This window comes from Ambystoma mexicanum, chromosome 7p, assembly GCF_040938575.1.
Source record: "Ambystoma mexicanum isolate Mex_15411 chromosome 7p, UKY_AmexF1_1, whole genome shotgun sequence".
In the NCBI taxonomy this organism is placed as follows: Eukaryota; Metazoa; Chordata; class Amphibia; order Caudata; family Ambystomatidae; genus Ambystoma; species Ambystoma mexicanum.
Window position 1 is genome coordinate 812,437,620 of NC_090939.1, and position 25,712 is coordinate 812,463,331.

Genomic DNA, 25,712 nt, shown 5'->3' on the forward strand with positions numbered 1-25,712 from the left:
TTTTCAGAACTTTCAGGGGTGTAGTATGCATTTTTTGTGCCAAAAATATTTTGGGGAATTTCAGTGGTCTAGGATGCAACTTAATGCCCCTTTCAGGTTGCAAATCTGTTTGGGACATGCAGAGCTCTCTGACACTGTTTTTGAGCCACCAACATTTTCTGGACTTTAGGGGGTCTAGGATGTCTGTAAACCCCTTTTTTGGGCCTCCAAAGTTTTCAACATTTTTGCAGGCCTAAAATGCATTTTAAGGCCTTTTTTGGGCTGCTAACATATTCTGAGCCTTGGGGGTGACGGATGCATTTTTCGTGCAAAAAATATTTTTTGGAATTTCAGTGGTCTAGGATGCGGGTTAATGCCCCTTTCAGGCTGCAAATGTTTTTGGGACATTCAGGGCTCTCTGACACCATTTTTGGGCCACCAACATTTTCTGGACTTTAGGGGGTCTAGGATGCCTGTAAACCCCTTTTTTGGGCCTCCAGAGTTTTCAACATTTTTGCAGGCCTAAAATGCATTTGAAGGCCTTTTTTGGGCTGCTAACATATTCTGAGCTTTCAGGGGTGTAGGATGCATTTTTCGTGCCAAAAATATTTTTGGGAATTTCAGTGGTCTAGGATGCGGGTTAATGCCCCTTTCAGGCTGCAAATATTTTTGGGACATTCAGGGCTCTCTGACACCATTTTTGGGCCACCAACATTTTCTGGACTTTAGGGGGTCTAGGATGCCTGTAAACCCCTTTTTTGGGCCTCCAAAGTTTTCAACATTTTTGCAGGCCTAAAATGCATTTTAAGGCATTTTTTGGGCTGCTAACATATTCGGAGCCTTAGGGGTGTAGGATGCATTTTGCGTGCAAAAAATATTTTTGGGAATTTCAGTGGTCTAGGATGCGGGTTAATACCCATTTCAGGCTGCAAATGTTTTTGGGAATTCAGGGCTCTCTGACACCATTTTTGAGCCACAATCATTTTCTTGACTTTAGGGGGTCTAGGATGCCTGTACCCTCTTTTTTGGGCCTCCAAAGTTTTCAACATTTTTTTCAGACCTAAAATGCATTTTAAGGCCTTTTTTGGGCTGCTAACATATTCTGAGCTTCAGGGGTATAGGTTGCATTTTTCATGCCAAAAATATTTTGGGGAATTTCAGTGGTCTAGGATGCGGGTTAATGCCCCTTTCATGCTAAAAATGTTTTTGGGACATTCAGGGCTCTCTGACACCATTTTTGGGCCACCAACATTTTCTGGACTTTAGGGGGTGTAGGATGCCTGTAAACCCCTTTTTTCCACCTCCAAAGTTATCAACATTTTTGCAAGCGTAAGATTCACTTTAAGGCATTTTTGTGCTGCTAACATTTTCAGAACTTTCAGGGGTGTAGTATGCATTTTTTGTGCCAAAAATATTTTGGGGAATTTCAGTGGTCTAGGATGCAACTAAATGTCCCTTTCAGGCTGCAAATCTGTTTGGGACATGCAGAGCTCTCTGACACTGTTTTTGGGCCACCAACATTTTCTGGACTTTAGGGGGTCTAGGATGTCTGTAAACCCCTTTTTTGGGCCTCCAAAGTTTTCAACATTTTTGCAGGCCTAAAATGCATTTTAAGGCCTTTTTTGGGCTGCTAACATATTCTGAGCCTTGGGGGTTACAGATGCATTTTTCGTGCAAAACATTTTTTTTGGAATTTCAGTGGTCTAGGATGCGGGTTAATGCCCCTTTCAGGCTGCAAATGTTTTTGGGACATTCAGGGCTCTCTGACACCATTTATGGGCCACCAACATTTTCTGCACTTTAGGGGGTCTAGGATGCCTGTAAACCCCTTTTTTGGGCCTCCAAAGTTTTCAACATTTTTGCAGGCTTAAAATGCATTTTAAGGCCTTTTTTGGGCTGCTAACATATTCTGAGCCTTAGGGGTGTAGGATGCATTTTGCGTGCAAAAAATATTTTTGGGAATTTCAGTGGTCTAGGATGCGGGTTAATACCCATTTCAGGCTGCAAATGTTTTTGGGAATTCAGGGCTCTCTGACACCATTTTTGAGCCACAATCATTTTCTGGACTTTAGGGGGTCTAGGATGCCTGTACCCTCTTTTTTGGGCCTCCAAAGTTTTCAACATTTTTGCAGACCTAAAATGCATTTTAAGGCCTTTTTTGGGCTGCTGACATATTCTGAGCTTCAGGGGTATTGGTTGCATTTTTCATGCCAAAAATATTTTGGGGAATTTCAGTGGTCTAGGATGCGGGTTAATGCCCCTTTCATGCTGCAAATGTTTTTGGGACATTCAGGGCTCTCTGACACCATTTTTGGGCCACCAACATTTTCTGGACTTTAGGGGGTGTAGGATGCCTGTAAACCCCTTTTTTCCACCTCCAAAGTAATCAACATTTTTGCAAGCGTAAGATTCACTTTAAGGCATTTTTGTGCTGCTAACATTTTCAGTACTTTCAGGGTTGTAGTATGCATTTTTTGTGCCAAAAATATTTTGGGTAATTTCAGTGGTCTAGTATGCAACTAAATGTCCCTTTCAGGCTGCAAATCTGTTTGGGACATGCAGAGCTCTCTGACACTGTTTTTTGGCCACCAACATTTTCTGGACTTTAGGGGGTCTAGGATGTCTGTAAACCCCTTTTTTGGGCCTCCAAAGTTTTCAACATTTTTGCAGGCCTAAAATGCATTTTAAGGCCTTTTTTGGGCTGCTAACATATTCTGAGCCTTAGGGGTGACGGATGCATTTTTCGTGCAAAAAATATTTTTGGGAATTTCAGTGGTCTAGGGTGCGGGTTAATGCCCCTTTCAGGCTGCAAATGTTTTTGGGACATTCAGGGCTCTCTGACACCATTTTTGGGCCACCAACATTTTCTGGACTTTAGGGGGTCTAGGATGCCTGTAAACCCCTTTTTTGGGCCTCCAAAGTTTTCAACATTTTTGCAGGCCTAAAATGCATTTTAAGGCCTTTTTTGGGCTGCTAACATATTCTGAGCTTTCAGGGGTGTAGGATGCATTTTTCATGCCAAAAATATTTTGGAGAATTTCAGTGGTCTAGGATGCGGCTTAATGCCCCTTTCAGGCTGCAAATGTATTTGGGGCATTCAGAGCTCTCTGACACCGATTTTGGCCCACCAACATTTTCTGGACTTTAGGGGGTCTAGGATGCCTGTAAACCCCTTTTTTCCACCTCCAAAGTTATCAACATTTTTGCAAGCCTAAGAAGCATTTGAAGTCCTTTTTTTGAGCTGCCAACATTTTCTGATCTTTCAGGGTTGTAGGATTCATTTTTTGTGCCAAAAATATTTTGGGGAATTTCAGTGGTCTAGGATGCTACTTAATGCCCCTTTCAGTCTGCAAATCTGTTTGGGACATTCAGAGCTCTCTGACACTGTTTTTGGGCCACAAACATTTTCTGGACTTTAGGGGGTCTAGGATGCCTGTAAACCCCTTTTTTGGTCCTTCAAAGTTTTCAACATTTTTGCAGGCCTAAAATGCATTTTAAGGCCTTTTTTGGGCTGCTAACATATTCTGAGCCTTAGCGGTGTAGGATGCATTTTTCGTGCAAAAAATATTTTTGGGAATTTCAGTGGTCTAGGATGCGGGTTAATGCCCCTTTCATGCTGCAAATGTTTTTGGGACATTCAGGGCTCTCTGACACCATTTTTGTGCCACCAACATTTTCTGGGCTTTAGGGGGTCTAGGATGCCTGTAAACCCCTTTTTTGGGCCTCCAAAATTTTCAACATTTTTGCAGGCGTAAAATGTATTTTAAGGCCTTTTTTGGGCTGCTAACATATTCTGAGCCTTAGCGGTGTAGGATGCATTTTTCGTGCAAAAAATATTTTTGGGAATTTCAGTGGTCTAGGATGCGGGTTAATGCCCCTCTCATGCTGCAAATGTTTTTGGGACATTCAGGGCTCTCTGACACCATTTTTGTGCCACCAACATTTTCTGGGCTTTAGGGGGTGTAGGATGCCTGTAAACCCCTTTTTTCCACCTCCAAAGTTATCAACATTTTTGCAAGCCTAAGATGCACTTTAAGGCATTTTTGTGCTGCTAACATTTTCAGAACTTTCAGGGGTGTAGTATGCATTTTTTGTGCCAAAAATATTTTGGGGAATTTCAGTGGTCTAGGATGCAACTTAATGCCCCTTTCAAGCTGCAAATGTTTTTGGGACATTCAGGGCTCTCTGACACCATTTTTGGGCCACAACCATTTTCTGGACTTTAGGGGGTCTAGGATGCCTCTAAACACCTTTTTTCCACCTCCAAAGTTTTCTACATTTTTGCAGGCCTAAGATGCACTTTAAGGCATTTTTGGGCTGCTAACATTTTCAGAACTTTCAGGGGTGTAGTATGCATTTTTTGTGCCAAAAATATTTTTGGGAATTTCAGTGGTCTAGGATGCGGGTTAATGCCCGTTTCACTCTGCAAATGTTCTTGGGGCATTCAGAGCTCTCTGACACAGATTTTGGCCCACCAACATTTTCTGGACTTTAGGGGGTGTAGGATGCCTGTAAACCCCTTTTTTCCACCTCCAAAGTTATCAACATTTTTGCAAGCCTAAGATGCACTTTAAGGCATTTTCGGGCTGCTAACATTTTCAGAACTTTCAGGGGTGTAGTATGCATTTTTTGTGCCAAAAATATTTTGGGGAATTTCAGTGGTCTAGGATGCAACTTAATGCCCCTTTCAGGTTGCAAATCTGTTTGGGACATGCAGAGCTCTCTGACACTGTTTTTGAGCCACCAACATTTTCTGGACTTTAGGGGGTCTAGGATGTCTGTAAACCCCTTTTTTGGGCCTCCAAAGTTTTCAACATTTTTGCAGGCCTAAAATGCATTTTAAGGCCTTTTTTGGGCTGCTAACATATTCTGAGCCTTGGGGGTGACGGATGCATTTTTCGTGCAAAAAATATTTTTGGGAATTTCAGTGGTCTAGGATGCGGGTTAATGCCCCTTTCAGGCTGCAAATGTTTTTGGGACATTCAGGGCTCTCTGACACCATTTTTGGGCCACCAACATTTTCTGGACTTTAGGGGGTCTAGGATGCCTGTAAACCCCTTTTTTGGGCCTCCAGAGTTTTCAACATTTTTGCAGGCCTAAAATGCATTTGAAGGCCTTTTTTGGGCTGCTAACATATTCTGAGCTTTCAGGGGTGTAGGATGCATTTTTCGTGCCAAAAATATTTTTGGGAATTTCAGTGGTCTAGGATGCGGGTTAATGCCCCTTTCAGGCTGCAAATATTTTTGGGACATTCAGGGCTCTCTGACACCATTTTTGGGCCACCAACATTTTCTGGACTTTAGGGGGTCTAGGATGCCTGTAAACCCCTTTTTTGGTCCTTCAAAGTTTTCAATATTTTTGCAGGCCTAAAATGCATGTTAAGGCCTTTTTTGGGCTGCTAACATTTTCAGAACTTTCAGGGGTGTAGTATGCATTTTTTGTGCCAAAAATATTTTTGGGCATTTCAGTGGTCTAGGATGCGGGTTAATGCCCCTTTCAGGCTGCAAATGTTTTTGGGACATTCAAGGCTCTCTGACACCATTTTTGAGCCACAATCATTTTCTGGACTTTAGGGGGTCTAGGATGCCTGTAACCCCTTTTTTGGGCCTCCAAAGTTTTCAACATTTTTGCAGGCCTAAAATGCATTTTAAGGCCTTTTTTGGGCTGCTAACATATTCTGAGCTTCAGGGGTATAGGTTGCATTTTTCATGCCAAAAATATCTTGGGGAATTTCAGTGGTCTAGGATGCGGCATAATGCCCCTTTCAGGCTGCAAATGTTTTTGGGACATTCAGGACTCTGACACCATTTGTGGGCCACCAACATTTTTTGGCTTTAGGGGGTCTAGGATGCCTGTAAACCCCTTTTTTGGTCCTTCAAAGTTTTCAATATTTTTGCAGGCCTAAAATGCATGTTAAGGCCTTTTTTGGGCTGCTAACATTTTCAGAACTTTCAGGGGTGTAGTATGCATTTTTTGTGCCAAAAATATTTTTGGGCATTTCAGTGGTCTAGGATGCGGGTTAATGCCCATTTCAGGCTGCACATGTTTTTTAGACATTCAGGGCTCTCTGACACCATTTTTGGGCCACCAACATTTTCTGGACTTTAGGGGGTCTAGGATGCCTGTAAACCCCTTTTTTGCTCCTTCAAAGTTTTCAACATTTTTGCAGGCCTAAAATGCATTTTAAGGCCTTTTTTGGGCTGCTAACATATTCTGAGCTTTCAGGGGTGTAGGATGCATTTTTCATGCCAAAAATATTTTTGGGAATTTCAGTGGTGTAGGATGCGGGTTAGCCCCTTTCAGGCTGCAAATATTTTTGGGACATTCAGGGCTCTCTGACACCATTTTTGGGCCACCAACATTTTCTGGACTTCAGGGGGTCTAGGATGCCTGTAAAACCCTTTTTTGGACCTTCAAAGTTTTCAACATTTCTGCAGGCCTAAGAAGCATTTTAAGTCCTTTTTTTGAACTGCCAACATTCTCTGATCTTTCAGGGTTGTAGGATGCATTTTTTGTGCCGAAAATATTTTGGGGAATTTCAGTGGTCTAGGTTGCGACTTAATGCCCCTTTCAGGCTACAAATCTGTTTGGGGCATTCAGAGCTCTCTGACACTGTTTTTGGCCCACCAACATTTTCTGGACTTTAGGGGGTCTAGGATGCCTGTAAACCCCTTTTTTGGGCCTCCAAAATTTTCAACATTTTTGCAGACCTAAAATGCATTTTAAGGCCTTTTTTGGGCTGCTAACATATTCTGAGCTTCAGGGGTATAGGTTGCATTTTTCATGCCAAAAATATTTTTGGGAATTTCAGTGGTCTAGGATGCGGGATAATGCCCCTTTCAGGCTGCAAATGTTTTTGGGACATTCAGAGCTCTCTGACACAGATTTTGGCCCACCAACATTTTCTGGACTTTAGGGAGTCTAGGATGCCTCTAAACACCTTTTTTCCACCTCCAAAGTGTTCTACATTTTTGCAGGCCTAAGATGCACTTTAAGGCATTTTTGGGCTGCTAACATTTTCAGAACTTTCAGGGGTGTAGTATGCATTTTTTGTGCCAAAAATATTTTTGGGAATTTCAGTGGTCTAGGATGCGGGTTAATGCCCGTTTCACTCTGCAAATGTTTTTGGGGCATTCAGAGCTCTCTGACACAGATTTTGGCCCACCAACATTTTCTGGACTTTAGGGGGTCTAGGATGCCTGTAAACCCCTTTTTTGGACCTTCAAAGTTTTCAACATTTTTGTAGGCTTAAGATGCATTTTAAGTCCTTTTTTTGAGATGCCAACATTTTCTGATCTTTCAGGGTTGTAGGGTGCATTTTTTGTGCCAAAAATATTTTGGGGAATTTCAGTCGTCTAGGATGCGACTTAATGCCCCTTTCAGGCTGCAAATCTGCTTGGGACATTCAGAGCTCTCTGACACTGTTTTTGGGCCACCAACATTTTCTGGACTTTAGGTGGTTTAGGATGCCTGTAAACCCCTTTTTTGGGACTCCAAAGTTTTCAACATTTTTGCAGGCGTAAAATGCATTTTAAGGACTTTTTTGGGCTGCTAACATATTCTGAGCCTTAGGGGTATAGGATGCATTTTTCGTGCAAAACATATTTTTGGGAATTTCAGTGGTCTAGGATGCGGGTTAATGCCCGTTTCACTCTGCAAATGTTTTTGGGTCATTCAGAGCTCTCTGACACAGATTTTGGCCCACCAATATTTTCTGGACTTTAGGGGGTCTAGGATGCCTGTAAACCCCTTTTTTGGACCTTCAAAGTTTTCAACATTTTTGTAGGCTTAAGATGCATTTTAAGTCCTTTTTTTGAGATGCCAACATTTTCTGATCTTTCAGGGTTGTAGGGTGCATTTTTTGTGCCAAAAATATTTTGGGGAATTTCAGTGGTCTAGGATGCGACTTAATGCCCCTTTCAGGCTGCAAATCTGTTTGGGACATTCAGAGCTCTCTGACACTGTTTTTGGGCCACCAACATTTTCTGGACTTTAGGTGGTCTAGGATGCCTGTAAACCCCTTTTTTGGGACTCCAAAGTTTTCAACATTTTTGCAGGCGTAAAATGCATTTTAAGGCCTTTTTTGGGCTGCTAACATATTCTGAGCCTTAGGGGTATAGGATGCATTTTTCGTGCAAAACATATTTTTGGGAATTTCAGTGGTCTAGGATGCGGGTTAATGCCCCTTTCAGGCTGCAGATGTTTTTGGGAATTCAGGGCTCTCTGACACCATTTTTGAGCCACAATCATTTTCTGGACTTTAGGGGGTCTAGGATGCCTGTAACCCCTTTTTTGGGCCTCCAACGTTTTCAACATTTTTGCAGGCCTAAAATGCTTTTTAAGGCCTTTTTTGGGCTGCTAACATATTCTGAGCTTTCAGGGGTGTAGGATGCATTTTTCATGCCAAAAATATCTTGGGGAATTTCAGTGGTCTAGGATGCGGGTTAATGCCCCTTTCAGGCTGCAAATGTTTTTGGGACATTCAGGACTCTCTGACACCATTTTTGGCCCACCAACATTTTCTGGACTTTAGGGGGTCTAGGATGCCTGTAAACCCCTTTTTAGGGCCTCCAAAGTTTTCAACATTTTTGCAGGCCTAAAATGCATTTTAAGGCCTTTTTTGGGCTGCTAACATATTCTGAGCTTTCAGGGGTGTAGGATGCATTTTTCATGCCAAAAATATTTTGGGGAATTTCAGTGGTCTAGGATGCGGCTTAATGCCACTTTCATGCTGCAAATGGTTTTGGGACATTCAGAGCTCTCTGACACAGATTTTGGCCCACCAACATTTTCTGGACTTTAGGGGGTCTAGGATGCCTCTAAACCCCTTTTTTCCACCTCCAAAGTTTTCAACATTTTTGCAGGCCTAAGATGCACTTTAAGGCCTTTTTTGGGCTGCTAACATATTCTGAGCTTAAGGGGTGAGGATGCATTTTTCGTGCCAAAAATATTTTTGGGAATGTCAGTGGTCTAGGATGCGGGTTAATGCCCCTTTGAGGCTGCAAATGTTTTTGGGACATTCAGAGCTCTCTGACACAGATTTTGGCCCACCAACATTTTCTGGACTTTAGGGGGTCTAGGATGTCTGTAAACCCCTTTTTTGGGCCTCCAAAGTTTTCAACATTTTTGCAGGCCTAAAATGCATTTTAAAGCCTTTTTTGGGCTGCTAACATATTCTGAGCTTTCAGGGGTGTAGGATGCATTTTTCATGCCAAAAATATTTTGGAGAATTTCAGTGGTCTAGGATGCGGGTTAATGCCCCTTTGAGGCTGCAAATGTTTTTGGGACATTCAGGGCTCTCTGACACCATTTTTGGGCCACCAACATTTTCTGGACTTTAGGGGGTCTAGGATGCCTCTAAACCCCTTTTTTCCACCTCCAAAGTTTTCAACATTTTTGCAATCCTAAGATGCACTTTAAGGCATTTTTGGGCTGCTAACATTTTCAGACCTTTCAGGGGTGTAGTATGCATTTTTTGTGCCAAAAATATTTTTGGAATTTCAGTGGTCTAGGATGCGGGTTAATGCCCCTTTCAGGCTGCAAATGTTTTCGGGACATTCAGGGCTCTCTGACACCATTTTTGGGGAACCAACATTTTCTGGACTTTAGGGGGTCTAGGATGCCTGTAAAACCTTTTTTGGTCCTTCAAAGTTTTCAACATTTCTGCAGGCCTAAAATGCATGTTAAGGCCTTTTTTGGGCTGCTAACATATTCTGAGCTTCAGGGGTTTAGGATGCATTTTTCGTGCCAAAAATATTTTTGGGAATTTCAGTGGTCTAGGATGCGGGTTAATGCCCATTTCAGGCTGCACATGTTTTTGGGACATTCAGGGCTCTCTGACACCATTTTTGGGCCACCAACATTTTCTGGACTTTAGGGAGTCTAGGATGCCTGTAAACTCCTTTTTTGGTCCTTCAAAGTTTTCAACATTTTTGCAGGCCTAAAATGCATTTTAAGGCCTTTTTTGGGCTGCTAACATATTCTGAGCTTTCAGGGGTGTAGGATGCATTTTTCATGCCAAAAATATTTTTGGGAATTTCAGTGGTGTAGGATGCGGGTTAGCCCCTTTCAGGCTGCAAATATTTTTGGGACATTCAGGGCTCTCTGACACCATTTTTGGGCCACCAACATTTTCTGGACTTCAGGGGGTCTAGGATGCCTGTAAAACCCTTTTTTGGACCTTCAAAGTTTTCAACATTTCTGCAGGCCTAAGAAGCATTTTAAGTCCTTTTTTTGAACTGCCAACATTCTCTGATCTTTCAGGGTTGTAGGATGCATTTTTCATGCCAAAAATATTTTGGAGAATTTCAGTGGTCTAGGATGCGGCTTAATGCCCCTTTCAGGCTGGAAATGTTTTTGGGACATTCAGAGCTCTCTGACACCATTTTTGAGCCACAATCATTTTCTGGACTTTAGGGGGTCTAGGATGCCTGTACCCCCTTATTTGGTCCTTCAAAGTTTTCAACATTTTTGCAGGCCTAAAATGCATTTTAAGCCCTTTTTTTGGGCTGCTAACATATTCTGAGCTTTCAGGCATGTAGTATGCATTTTTAGTGCCAAAAATATTTTTGGGAATTTCAGTGGTCTAGGATGCGGGTTAATGCCCCTTTGAGGCTGCAAATGTTTTTGGGACATTCAGGGCTCTCTGACACCATTTTTGGGCCACCAACATTTTCTGGACTTTAGGGGGTCTAGGATGCCTCTAAACCCCTTTTTTCCACCTCCAAAGTTTTCAACATTTTTGCAATCCTAAGATGCACTTTAAGGCATTTTTGGGCTGCTAACATTTTCAGACCTTTCAGGGGTGTAGTATGCATTTTTTGTGCCAAAAATATTTTTGGAATTTCAGTGGTCTAGGATGCGGGTTAATGCCCCTTTCAGGCTGCAAATGTTTTCGGGACATTCAGGGCTCTCTGACACCATTTTTGGGCCACCAACATTTTCTGGACTTTAGGGGGTCTAGGATGCCTGTAAAACCTTTTTTGGTCCTTCAAAGTTTTCAACATTTCTGCAGGCCTAAAATGCATGTTAAGGCCTTTTTTGGGCTGCTAACATATTCTGAGCTTCAGGGGTTTAGGATGCATTTTTCGTGCCAAAAATATTTTTGGGAATTTCAGTGGTCTAGGATGCGGGTTAATGCCCATTTCAGGCTGCACATGTTTTTGGGACATTCAGGGCTCTCTGACACCATTTTTGGGCCACCAACATTTTCTGGACTTTAGGGAGTCTAGGATGCCTGTAAACTCCTTTTTTGGTCCTTCAAAGTTTTCAACATTTTTGCAGGCCTAAAATGCATTTTAAGGCCTTTTTTGGGCTGCTAACATATTCTGAGCTTTCAGGGGTGTAGGATGCATTTTTCATGCCAAAAATATTTTTGGGAATTTCAGTGGTGTAGGATGCGGGTTAGCCCCTTTCAGGCTGCAAATATTTTTGGGACATTCAGGGCTCTCTGACACCATTTTTGGGCCACCAACATTTTCTGGACTTCAGGGGGTCTAGGATGCCTGTAAAACCCTTTTTTGGACCTTCAAAGTTTTCAACATTTCTGCAGGCCTAAGAAGCATTTTAAGTCCTTTTTTTGAACTGCCAACATTCTCTGATCTTTCAGGGTTGTAGGATGCATTTTTCATGCCAAAAATATTTTGGAGAATTTCAGTGGTCTAGGATGCGGCTTAATGCCCCTTTCAGGCTGGAAATGTTTTTGGGACATTCAGAGCTCTCTGACACCATTTTTGAGCCACAATCATTTTCTGGACTTTAGGGGGTCTAGGATGCCTGTACCCCCTTATTTGGTCCTTCAAAGTTTTCAACATTTTTGCAGGCCTAAAATGCATTTTAAGGCCTTTTTTTGGGCTGCTAACATATTCTGAGCTTTCAGGCATGTAGTATGCATTTTTAGTGCCAAAAATATTTTTGGGAATTTCAGTGGTCTAGGATGCGGGTTAATGCCCCTTTGAGGCTGCAAATGTTTTTGGGACATTCAGGGCTCTCTGACACCATTTTTGGGCCACCAACATTTTCTGGACTTTAGGGGGTCTAGGATGCCTCTAAACCCCTTTTTTCCACCTCCAAAGTTTTCAACATTTTTGCAATCCTAAGATGCACTTTAAGGCATTTTTGGGCTGCTAACATTTTCAGACCTTTCAGGCGTGTAGTATGCATTTTTTGTGCCAAAAATATTTTTGGAATTTCAGTGGTCTAGGATGCGGGTTAATGCCCCTTTCAGGCTGCAAATGTTTTCGGGACATTCAGGGCTCTCTGACACCATTTTTGGGCCACCAACATTTTCTGGACTTTAGGGGGTCTAGGATGCCTGTAAAACCTTTTTTGGTCCTTAAAACTTTTCAACATTTCTGCAGGCCTAAAATGCATGTTAAGGCCTTTTTTGGGCTGCTAACATATTCTGAGCTTCAGGGGTTTAGGATGCATTTTTCGTGCCAAAAATATTTTTGGGAATTTCAGTGGTCTAGGATGCGGGTTAATGCCCATTTCAGGCTGCACATGTTTTTGGGACATTCAGGGCTCTCTGACACCATTTTTGGGCCACCAACATTTTCTGGACTTTAGGGAGTCTAGGATGCCTGTAAACTCCTTTTTTGGTCCTTCAAAGTTTTCAACATTTTTGCAGGCCTAAAATGCATTTTAAGGCCTTTTTTGGGCTGCTAACATATTCTGAGCTTTCAGGGGTGTAGGATGCATTTTTCATGCCAAAAATATTTTTGGGAATTTCAGTGGTGTAGGATGCGGGTTAGCCCCTTTCAGGCTGCAAATATTTTTGGGACATTCAGGGCTCTCTGACACCATTTTTGGGCCACCAACATTTTCTGGACTTCAGGGGGTCTAGGATGCCTGTAAAACCCTTTTTTGGACCTTCAAAGTTTTCAACATTTCTGCAGGCCTAAGAAGCATTTTAAGTCCTTTTTTTGAACTGCCAACATTCTCTGATCTTTCAGGGTTGTAGGATGCATTTTTCATGCCAAAAATATTTTGGAGAATTTCAGTGGTCTAGGATGCGGCTTAATGCCCCTTTCAGGCTGGAAATGTTTTTGGGACATTCAGAGCTCTCTGACACCATTTTTGAGCCACAATCATTTTCTGGACTTTAGGGGGTCTAGGATGCCTGTACCCCCTTATTTGGTCCTTCAAAGTTTTCAACATTTTTGCAGGCCTAAAATGCATTTTAAGGCCTTTTTTTGGGCTGCTAACATATTCTGAGCTTTCAGGCATGTAGTATGCATTTTTAGTGCCAAAAATATTTTTGGGAATTTCAGTGGTCTAGGATGCGGGTTAATGCCCCTTTGAGGCTGCAAATGTTTTTGGGACATTCAGGGCTCTCTGACACCATTTTTGGGCCACCAACATTTTCTGGACTTTAGGGGGTCTAGGATGCCTCTAAACCCCTTTTTTCCACCTCCAAAGTTTTCAACATTTTTGCAATCCTAAGATGAATTTAAGGCATTTTTGGGCTGCTAACATTTTCAGACCTTTCAGGGGTGTAGTATGCATTTTTTGTGCCAAAAATATTTTTGGAATTTCAGTGGTCTAGGATGCGGGTTAATGCCCCTTTCAGGCTGCAAATGTTTTCGGGACATTCAGGGCTCTCTGACACCATTTTTGGGCCACCAACATTTTCTGGACTTTAGGGGGTCTAGGATGCCTGTAAAACCTTTTTTGGTCCTTCAAAGTTTTCAACATTTCTGCAGGCCTAAAATGCATGTTAAGGCCTTTTTTGGGCTGCTAACATATTCTGAGCTTCAGGGGTTTAGGATGCATTTTTCGTGCCAAAAATATTTTTGGGAATTTCAGTGGTCTAGGATGCGGGTTAATGCCCATTTCAGGCTGCACATGTTTTTGGGACATTCAGGGCTCTCTGACACCATTTTTGGGCCACCAACATTTTCTGGACTTTAGGGGGTCTAGGATGCCTGTAAAACCTTTTTTGGTCCTTCAAAGTTTTCAACATTTTTGCAGGCCTAAAATGCATTTTAAGGCCTTTTTTGGGCTGCTAACATATTCTGAGCTTTCAGGGGTGTAGGATGCATTTTTCATGCCAAAAATATTTTTGGGAATTTCAGTGGTGTAGGATGCGGGTTAGCCCCTTTCAGGCTGCAAATATTTTTGGGACATTCAGGGCTCTCTGACACCATTTTTGGGCCACCAACATTTTCTGGACTTCAGGGGGTCTAGGATGCCTGTAAAACCCTTTTTTGGACCTTCAAAGTTTTCAACATTTCTGCAGGCCTAAGAAGCATTTTAAGTCCTTTTTTTGAACTGCCAACATTCTCTGATCTTTCAGGGTTGTAGGATGCATTTTTTGTGCCGAAAATATTTTGGGGAATTTCAGTGGTCTAGGTTGCGACTTAATGCCCCTTTCAGGCTACAAATCTGTTTGGGGCATTCAGAGCTCTCTGACACCGATTTTGGCCCACCACATTTTCTGGACTTTAGGGGGTCTAGGATGCCTGTAAACCTCTTTTTTCGGCCTCCAAAGGTTTCAACATTTTTGCAGGCCTAAAATGCATTTTAAGGCCTTTTTTGGGCTGCTAACATATTCTGAGCCTTAGGGGTGTAGGATGCATTTTTCGTGCAAAAAATATTTTGGGGAATTTCAGTGGTCTAGGATGCGGGTTAATACCCCTTTCAGGCTGCAAATTTTTTTGGGAATTCAGGGCTCTCTGACACCATTTTTGAGCCACAATCATTTTCTGGACTTTAGGGGGTCTAGGATGCCTGTAAACCCCTTTTTTGGGCCTCCAAAGTTTTCAACATTTTTACAGGCCTAAAATGCATTTTAAGGCCTTTTTAAGGCTGCTAACATATTCTGAGCTTTCAGGGGTGTAGGATGCATTTTTCGTGCCAAAAATATTTTTGGGAATTTCAGTGGTCTAGGATGCGGGTTAATGCCCGTTTCACTCTGCAAATGTTTTTGGGACATTCAGAGCTCTCTGACACCATTTTTGGGCCACCAACATTTTCTGGACTTTAGGGGGTCTAGGATGCCTGTAAACCCCTTTTTTGGTCCTTCAAAGTTTTCAACATTTTTGCAGGCCTAAAATGCATTTTAAGGCATTTTTGGGCTGCTAACATTTTGAGAACTTTCAGGGGTGAAGTATGCATTTTTTGTGCCAAAAATATTTTTGGGAATTTCAGTGACCTAGAATGCGGGTTAATGCCCCTTTGAGGTTGCAAATGTTTTTGGGACATTCAGAGCTCTCTGACACAGATTTTGGCCCACCAACATTTTCCGGACTTTAGGGGGTCTAGGATGCCTGTAAACCCCTTTTTTGGGCCTCCAAAGTTTTCAACATTTTTACAGGCCTAAAATGCATTTTAAGGCCTTTTTAAGGCTGCTAACATATTCTGAGCTTTCAGGGGTGTAGGATGCATTTTTCGTGCCAAAAATATTTTTGGGAATTTCAGTGGTCTAGAATGCGGGTTAATGCCCCTTTCAGGCTGCAAATGTTTTTGGGACATTCAGGGTTCTCTGACACCATTTTTGGGCCACAACCATTTTCTGGACTTTAGGGGGTCTAGGATGCCTCTAAACCCCTTTTTTCCAACTCCAAAGTTTTCTACATTTTTGCAGGCCTAAGATGCACTTTAAGGCATTTTTTGGGCTGCTAACATTTTCAGAACTTTCAGGGGTGTTGTATGCATTTTCTGTGCCAAAAATATTTTTGGGAATTTCAGTGGTCTAGGATACGGGTTAATGCCCTTTTCATTCTGCAAATGTTTATGGGGCATTCAGAGCTCGCTGACATAGATTTTGGCCCACCAACATTTTCTGGACTTTAGGGGGTCTAGGATGCCTGTAAACCCCTTTTTTGGACCTTCAAAGTTTTCAACATTTTTGCAGGCCTAAAATGCATTTTAGGGCATTTTTGGGCAGCTAACATTTTCAGAACTTTCAGGGGTGTAGTATGCATTTTTTGTGCCAAAAATATTTTTGGGAATTTCAGTGGTCTAGGATGCGGGTTAATGCCCCTTTCAGGCTGCAAATGTTTTTGGGACATTCAGGGTTCTCTGACACCATTTTTGGGCCACAACCATTTTCTGGACTTTAGGGGGTCTAGGATGCCTCTAAACCCCTTTTTTCCACCTCCAAAGTTTTCTACATTTTTGCAGGCCTAAGATGCACTTTAAGGCATTTTTTGGGCTGCTAACATTTTCAGAACTTTCAGGGGTGTTGTATGCATTTTCTGTGCCAAAAATATTTTTGGGAATTTCAGTGGTCTAGGATGCGGGTTAATGCCCTTTTCATTCTGCAAATGTTTATGGGGCATTCAGAGCTCTCTGACATAGATTTTGGCCCACCAACATTTTCTGGACTTTAGGGGGTCTAGGATGCCTGTAAACCCCTTTTTTGGACCTTCAAAGTTTTCAACATTTGTGTAGGCATAAGATGCATTTTAAGTCCTTTTTTTGAGATGCCAACATTTTCTGATCTTTCAGGGTTGTAGGATGCATTTTTTGTGCCAAAAATATTTTTGGGAATTTCAGTATTCTGGGATGTGGGTTAGTGCCACTTTCAGGCTGCAAATGTTTTTTGGACAGTCAGAGCTCTCTGACACCGAGTTTGGCCCACCAACATTTACTGGACTTTAGGGGGTCTAGGATGCCTGTAAACCCCTTTTTTGGTCCTTCAAAGTTTTCAACATTTTTGCAGGCCTAAAATGCATTTTAAGTCCTTTTTTTGAGCTGCAAACATTTTCTGATCTTTCAGGGTTGTAGGATGCATTTTTTGTGCCAAAAATATTTTTGGGGAATTTCAGTGGTCTAGGATGCGACTTAATGCCCCTTTCAGGCTGCAAATGTTTTTGAAACGTTCAGGGCTCTCTGACACCATTTTTGGGCCATCAACATTTTCTGGAGTTTAGGGGGTCTAGGATGCCTGTAAACCCCTTTTTCGGTCCTTCAAAGTTTTCAACATTTTTGCAGGCCTTTTTTGTGCTGCTAACATATTCTGAGCTTTCAGGGGTGTAGGATGCATTTTTCTTGCCAAAAATATTATTGGGAATTTCAGTGGTCTAGTATGCGGGGTAATGCCCCTTTCAGGCTGACAATGTTGTTGGGACAGTCAGAGATCTCTGACACAAATTTTGGCCCACCAACATTTTCTGGACTTTAGGGGGTCTAGGGTGCCTCTAACCCCCTTTTTTCCACCTCCAAAGTTGTCTACATTTTTGCAGGCCTAAGATGAACTTTAAGGCATTTTTGGGCTGCTAACATATTCTGAGCTTTCAGGGGTGTAGGATGCATTTTTCGTGCCAAAAATATTTTTGGGAATTTCAGTGGTCTAGGATGCGGGTTAATGCCCGTTTCAGGCTGCAAATGTTTTTGAAACATTCAGGGCTCTCTGACACCATTTTTGGGCCACCAACATTTTCTGGAGTTTAGGGGGTCTAGGATGCCTGTAAACCCCTTTTTTGGTCCTTCAAAGTTTTCAACATTTTTGCAGGCCTAAAATGCATTTTAAGGCCTTTTTTGTGCTGCTAACATATTCTGAGCTTTCAGGGGTGTAGGATGCATTTTTCTTGCCAAAAATATTATTGGGAATTTCAGTGGTCTAGGATGCAGGTTAATGCCCCTTTCAGGCTGACAATGTTGTTGGGACATTCAGAGCTCTCTGACACAGATTTTGGCCCACCAACATTTTCTGGACTTAGGGGGTCTAGGATGCCTCTAAACCCCTTTTTGCCACCTCCAAAGTTTTCTACATTTTTGCAGGCCTAAGATGCACTTTAAGGCATTTTTGGGCTGCTAACATTTTCAGAACTTTCAGGGGTGTAGTATGCATTTTTTGTGCCAAAAATATTTTTGGGAATTTCAGTGGTCTAGGATGCGGGTTAATGCCTGTGTCACTATGCAAATGTTTTTGGGACATTCAGGGCTCTCTGACACAATTTTTGGGCCACCAACATCTTCTGGACTTTAGGGGGTCTAGGATGCCTGTAAACCCGTTTTTTGGTCCTTCAACGTTTTCAACATTTTTGCAGGCCTAAAATGCATTTTAAGGCATTTTTGGGCTGCTAACATTTTCAGAACTTTCAGGGGTGTAGTATGCATTTTTTGTGCCAAAAATATTTTTGGGAATTTCAGTGGTCTAGGATGCGGGTTAATGCGCCTTTCAGGCTGTAAATGTTTTTGGGACATTCAGGGCTCTCTGACACCATTTTTGGCCGACCAACATTTTCTGGACTTTAGGGGGTCTAGGATGCCTGTAAACCCCTTTTTTGGGCCTCCAAAGTTTTCAACATTTTTGCAGGCCTAAATGCATTTTAAGGCCTTTTTTGGGCTGCTAACATATTCTGAGCTTTCAGGGGTGTAGGATGCATTTTTCTTGCCAAAAATATTATTGGGAATTTCAGTGGTCTAGGATGCGGGTTAATGCCCCTTTCAGGCTGACAATGTTGTTGGGACATTCAGAGCTCTCTGACACCATTTTTGGGCCACCAACATTTTCTGGACTTTAGGGGGTCTAGGATGCCTGTAAACCCCTTTTTTGGGCCTCCAAAGTTTTCAACATTTTTACAGGCCTAAAATGCATTTTAAGGCCTTTTTAAGGCTGCTAACATATTCTGAGCTTTCAGGGGTGTAGGATGCATTTTTTGTGCCAAAAATATTTTTGGGAATTTCAGTGGTCTAGGATGCGGGTTAATGCCCGTTTCACTCTGCAAATGTTTTTGGGACATTCAGAGCTCTCTGACACCATTTTTGGGCCACCAACATTTTCTGGACTTTAGGGGGTCTAGGATGCCTGTAAACCCCTTTTTTGGTCCTTCAAAGTTTTCAACATTTTTGCAGGCCTAAAATGCATTTTAAGGCATTTTTGGGCTGCTAACATTTTGAGAACTTTCAGGGGTGAAGTATGCATTTTTTGTGCCAAAAATATTTTTGGGAATTTCAGTGACCTAGAATGCGGGTTAATGCCCCTTTGAGGTTGCAAATGTTTTTGGGACATTCAGAGCTCTCTGACACAGATTTTGGCCCACCAACATTTTCCGGACTTTAGGGGGTCTAGGATGCCTGTAAACCCCTTTTTTGGGCCTCCAAAGTTTTCAACATTTTTACAGGCCTAAAATGCATTTTAAGGCCTTTTTAAGGCTGCTAACATATTCTGAGCTTTCAGGGGTGTAGGATGCATTTTTCGTGCCAAAAATATTTTTGGGAATTTCAGTGCTCTAGGATGCGGGTTAATGCCCCTTTCAGGCTGCAAATGTTTTTGGGACATTCAGGGTTCTCTGACACCATTTTTGGGCCACAACCATTTTCTGGACTTTAGGGGGTCTAGGATGCCTCTAAACCCCTTTTTTCCACCTCCAAAGTTTTCTACATTTTTGCAGGCCTAAGATGCACTTTAAGGCATTTTTTGGGCTGCTAACATTTTCAGAACTTTCAGGGGTGTTGTATGCATTTTCTGTGCCAAAAATATTTTTGGGAATTTCAGTGGTCTAGGATGCGGGTTAATGCCCTTTTCATTCTGCAAATGTTTATGGGGCATTCAGAGCTCTCTGACATAGATTTTGGCCCACCAACATTTTCTGGACTTTAGGGGGTCTAGGATGCCTGTAAACCCCTTTTTTGGACCTTCAAAGTTTTCAACATTTGTGTAGGCATAAGATGCATTTTAAGTCCTTTTTTTTGAGATGCCAACATTTTCTGATCTTTCAGGGTTGTAGGATGCATTTTTTGTGCCAAAAATATTTTTGGGAATTTCAATGTTCTGGGATGTGCGTTAGTGCCACTTTCAGGCTGCAAATGTTTTTGGGACATTCAGAGCTCTCTGACACCGAGTTTGGCCCACCAACATTTACTGGACTTTAGGGGGTCTAGGATGCCTGTAAACCCCTTTTTTGGTCCTTCAAAGTTTTCAACATTTTTGCAGGCCTAAAATGCATTTTAAGGCCCTTTTTGGGCTGCTAACATATTCTGAGCTTTCAGGGGTGTAGGATGCATTTTTCGTGCCAAAAATATTTTTGGGAATTTCAGTGGTCTAGGATGCGGGTTAATGCCCCTTTCAGGCTGCAAATGTTTTTGGGACATTCAGAGCTCTCTGACACAGATTTTGGCCCACCAACATTTTCTGGCCTTTAGGGGGTCTAGGATGCCTGTAAACCCCTTTTTTGGACCTTCAAAGTTTTCAACATTTGTGCAGGCCTAAGAAGCATTTTAAGTCCTTTTTTTGAGCTGCCAACATTTTCTGATCTTTCAGGGTTGTAGGATGCATTTTTTGTGCCAAAAATATTTTGGGGAATTTCAGTGGTCTAGGATGCGACTTAATGCCCCTTTCAGGCTGCAAATGTTTTTGAAACGTTCAGGGCTCTCTGACACCATTTTTGGGCCATCAACATTTTCTGGAGTTTAGGGGGTCTAGGATGCCTGTAAACCCCTTTTTTGGTCCTTCAAAGTTTTCAACATTTTTGCAGGCCTAAAATGCATTTTAAGGCCTTTTTTGTGCTGCTAACATATTCTGAGCTTTCAGGGGTGTAGGATGCATTTTTCTTGCCAAAAATATTATTGGGAATTTCAGTGGTCTAGTATGCGGGGTAATGCCCCTTTCAGGCTGACAATGTTGTTGGGACAGTCAGAGATCTCTGACACAAATTTTGGCCCACCAACATTTTCTGGACTTTAGGGGGTCTAGGGTGCCTCTAACCCCCTTTTTTCCACCTCCAAAGTTGTCTACATTTTTGCAGGCCTAAGATGAACTTTAAGGCATTTTTGGGCTGCTAACATATTCTGAGCTTTCAGGGGTGTAGGATGCATTTTTCGTGCCAAAAATATTTTTGGGAATTTCAGTGGTCTAGGATGCGGGTTAATGCCCGTTTCAGGCTGCAAATGTTTTTGAAACATTCAGGGCTCTCTGACACCATTTTTGGGCCACCAACATTTTCTGGAGTTTAGGGGGTCTAGGATGCCTGTAAACCCCTTTTTTGGTCCTTCAAAGTTTTCAACATTTTTGCAGGCCTAAAATGCATTTTAAGGCCTTTTTTGTGCTGCTAACATATTCTGAGCTTTCAGGGGTGTAGGATGCATTTTTCTTGCCAAAAATATTATTGGGAATTTCAGTGGTCTAGGATGCGGGTTAATGCCCCTTTCAGGCTGACAATGTTGTTGGGACATTCAGAGCTCTCTGACACAGATTTTGGCCCACCAACATTTTCTGGACTTAGGGGGTCTAGGATGCCTCTAAACCCCTTTTTGCCACCTCCAAAGTTTTCTACATTTTTGCAGGCCTAAGATGCACTTTAAGGCATTTTTGGGCTGCTAACATTTTCAGAACTTTCAGGGGTGTAGTATGCATTTTTTGTGCCAAAAATATTTTTGGGAATTTCAGTGGTCTAGGATGCGGGTTAATGCCTGTGTCACTATGCAAATGTTTTTGGGACATTCAGGGCTCTCTGACACAATTTTTGGGCCACCAACATCTTCTGGACTTTAGGGGGTCTAGGATGCCTGTAAACCCGTTTTTTGGTCCTTCAACGTTTTCAACATTTTTGCAGGCCTAAAATGCACTTTAAGGCATTTTTGGGCTGCTAACATTTTCAGAACTTTCAGGGGTGTAGTATGCATTTTTTGTGCCAAAAATATTTTTGGGAATTTCAGTGGTCTAGGATGCGGGTTAATGCGCCTTTCAGGCTGTAAATGTTTTTGGGACATTCAGGGCTCTCTGACACCATTTTTGGCCGACCAACATTTTCTGGACTTTAGGGGGTCTAGGATGCCTGTAAACCCCTTTTTTGGGCCTCCAAAGTTTTCAACATTTTTGCAGGCCTAAATGCATTTTAAGGCCTTTTTTGGGCTGCTAACATATTCTGAGCTTTCAGGGGTGTAGGATGCATTTTTCTTGCCAAAAATATTATTGGGAATTTCAGTGGTCTAGGATGCGGGTTAATGCCCCTTTCAGGCTGACAATGTTGTTGGGACATTCAGAGCTCTCTGACACCATTTTTGGGCCACCAACATTTTCTGGACTTTAGGGGGTCTAGGATGCCTGTAAACCCCTTTTTTGGGCCTCCAAAGTTTTCAACATTTTTACAGGCCTAAAATGCATTTTAAGGCCTTTTTAAGGCTGCTAACATATTCTGAGCTTTCAGGGGTGTAGGATGCATTTTTTGTGCCAAAAATATTTTTGGGAATTTCAGTGGTCTAGGATGCGGGTTAATGCCCGTTTCACTCTGCAAATGTTTTTGGGACATTCAGAGCTCTCTGACACCATTTTTGGGCCACCAACATTTTCTGGACTTTAGGGGGTCTAGGATGCCTGTAAACCCCTTTTTTGGTCCTTCAAAGTTTTCAACATTTTTGCAGGCCTAAAATGCATTTTAAGGCATTTTTGGGCTGCTAACATTTTGAGAACTTTCAGGGGTGAAGTATGCATTTTTTGTGCCAAAAATATTTTTGGGAATTTCAGTGACCTAGAATGCGGGTTAATGCCCCTTTGAGGTTGCAAATGTTTTTGGGACATTCAGAGCTCTCTGACACAGATTTTGGCCCACCAACATTTTCCGGACTTTAGGGGGTCTAGGATGCCTGTAAACCCCTTTTTTGGGCCTCCAAAGTTTTCAACATTTTTACAGGCCTAAAATGCATTTTAAGGCCTTTTTAAGGCTGCTAACATATTCTGAGCTTTCAGGGGTGTAGGATGCATTTTTCGTGCCAAAAATATTTTTGGGAATTTCAGTGGTCTAGGATGCGGGTTAATGCCCCTTTCAGGCTGCAAATGTTTTTGGGACATTCAGGGTTCTCTGACACCATTTTTGGGCCACAACCATTTTCTGGACTTTAGGGGGTCTAGGATGCCTCTAAACCCCTTTTTTCCACCTCCAAAGTTTTCTACATTTTTGCAGGCCTAAGATGCACTTTAAGGCATTTTTTGGGCTGCTAACATTTTCAGAACTTTCAGGGGTGTTGTATGCATTTTCTGTGCCAAAAATATTTTTGGGAATTTCAGTGGTCTAGGATGCGGGTTAATGCCCTTTTCATTCTGCAAATGTTTATGGGGCATTCAGAGCTCTCTGACATAGATTTTGGCCCACCAACATTTTCTGGACTTTAGGGGGTCTAGGATGCCTGTAAACCCCTTTTTTGGACCTTCAAAGTTTTCAACATTTGTGTAGGCATAAGATGCATTTTAAGTCCTTTTTTTTGAGATGCCAACATTTTCTGATCTTTCAGGGTTGTAGGATGCATTTTTTGTGCCAAAAATATTTTTGGGAATTTCAGTGTTCTGGGATGTGCGTTAGTGCCACTTTCAGGCTGCAAATGTTTTTGGGACATTCAGAGCTCTCTGACACCGAGTTTGGCCCACCAACATTTACTGGACTTTAGGGGGTCTAGGATGCCTGTAAACCCCTTTTTTGGTCCTTCAAAGTTTTCAACATTTTTGCAGGCCTAAAATGCATTTTAAGGCCCTTTTTGGGCTGCTAACATATTCTGAGCTTTCAGGGGTGTAGGATGCATTTTTCGTGCCAAAAATATTTTTGGGAATTTCAGTGGTCTAGGATGCGGGTTAATGCCCCTTTCAGGCTGCAAATGTTTTTGGGACATTCAGAGCTCTCTGACACAGATTTTGGCCCACCAACATTTTCTGGCCTTTAGGGGGTCTAGGATGCCTGTAAACCCCTTTTTTGGACCTTCAAAGTTTTCAACATTTGTGCAGGCCTAAGAAGCATTTTAAGTCCTTTTTTTGAGCTGCCAACATTTTCTGATCTTTCAGGGTTGTAGGATGCATTTTTTGTGCCAAAAATATTTTGGGGAATTTCAGTGGTCTAGGATGCGACTTAATGCCCCTTTCAGGCTGCAAATGTTTTTGAAACGTTCAGGGCTCTCTGACACCATTTTTGGGCCATCAACATTTTCTGGAGTTTAGGGGGTCTAGGATGCCTGTAAACCCCTTTTTTGGTCCTTCAAAGTTTTCAACATTTTTGCAGGCCTAAAATGCATTTTAAGGCCTTTTTTGTGCTGCTAACATATTCTGAGCTTTCAGGGGTGTAGGATGCATTTTTCTTGCCAAAAATATTATTGGGAATTTCAGTGGTCTAGTATGCGGGGTAATGCCCCTTTCAGGCTGACAATGTTGTTGGGACAGTCAGAGATCTCTGACACAAATTTTGGCCCACCAACATTTTCTGGACTTTAGGGGGTCTAGAGTGCCTCTAAACCCCTTTTTTCCACCTCCAAAGTTGTCTACATTTTTGCAGGCCTAAGATGAACTTTAAGGCATTTTTGGGCTGCTAACATATTCTGAGCTTTCAGGGGTGTAGGATGCATTTTTCGTGCCAAAAATATTTTTGGGAATTTCAGTGGTCTAGGATGCGGGTTAATGCCCGTTTCAGGCTGCAAATGTTTTTGAAACATTCAGGGCTCTCTGACACCATTTTTGGGCCACCAACATTTTCTGGAGTTTAGGGGGTCAGGGATGCCTGTAAACCCCTTTTTTGGTCCTTCAAAGTTTTCAACATTTTTGCAGGCCTAAAATGCATTTTAAGGCCTTTTTTGTGCTGCTAACATATTCTGAGCTTTCAGGGGTGTAGGATGCATTTTTCTTTCCAAAAATATTATTGGGAATTTCAGTGGTCTAGGATGCGGGTTAATGCCCCTTTCAGGCTGACAATGTTGTTGGGACATTCAGAGCTCTCTGACACAGATTTTGGCCCACCAACATTTTCTGGACTTAGGGGGTCTAGGATGCCTCTAAACCCCTTTTTGCCACCTCCAAAGTTTTCTACATTTTTGCAGGCCTAAGATGCACTTTAAGGCATTTTTGGGCTGCTAACATTTTCAGAACTTTCAGGGGTGTAGTATGCATTTTTTGTGCCAAAAATATTTTTGGGAATTTCAGTGGTCTAGGATGCGGGTTAATGCCTGTGTCACTATGCAAATGTTTTTGGGACATTCAGGGCTCTCTGACACAATTTTTGGGCCACCAACATCTTCTGGACTTTAGGGGGTCTAGGATGCCTGTAAACCCGTTTTTTGGTCCTTCAACGTTTTCAACATTTTTGCAGGCCTAAAATGCATTTTAAGGCATTTTTGGGCTGCTAACATTTTCAGAACTTTCAGGGGTGTAGTATGCATTTTTTGTGCCAAAAATATTTTTGGGAATTTCAGTGGTCTAGGATGCGGGTTAATGCGCCTTTCAGGCTGTAAATGTTTTTGGGACATTCAGGGCTCTCTGACACCATTTTTGGCCGACCAACATTTTCTGGACTTTAGGGGGTCTAGGATGCCTGTAAACCCCTTTTTTGGGCTTCCAAAGTTTTCAACATTTTTGCAGGCCTAAAATGCATTTTAAGGCCTTTTTTGGGCTGCTAACATATTCTGAGCTTTCAGGGGTGTAGGATGCATTTTTCTTGCCAAAAATATTATTGGGAATTTCAGTGGTCTAGTATGCGGGTTAATGCCCCTTTCAGGCTGACAATGTTGTTGGGACATTCAGAGCTCTCTGACACAGATTTTGGCCCACCAACATTTTCTGGACTTTAGGGGGTCTAGGATGCCTGTAAACCCCTTTTTTGGTCCTTCAAAGTTTTCAACGTTTTTACAGGCCTAAAATTCATTTTAAGGCCTTTTTAAGGCTGCTAACATATTCTGAGCTTTCAGGGGTGTAGGATGCATTTTTCGTGCCAAAAATATTTTTGGGAATTTCAGTGGTCTAGGATGCGGGTTAATGCCAGTTTCACTCTGCAAATGTTTTTGGGACATTCAGAGCTCTCTGACACCATTTTTGG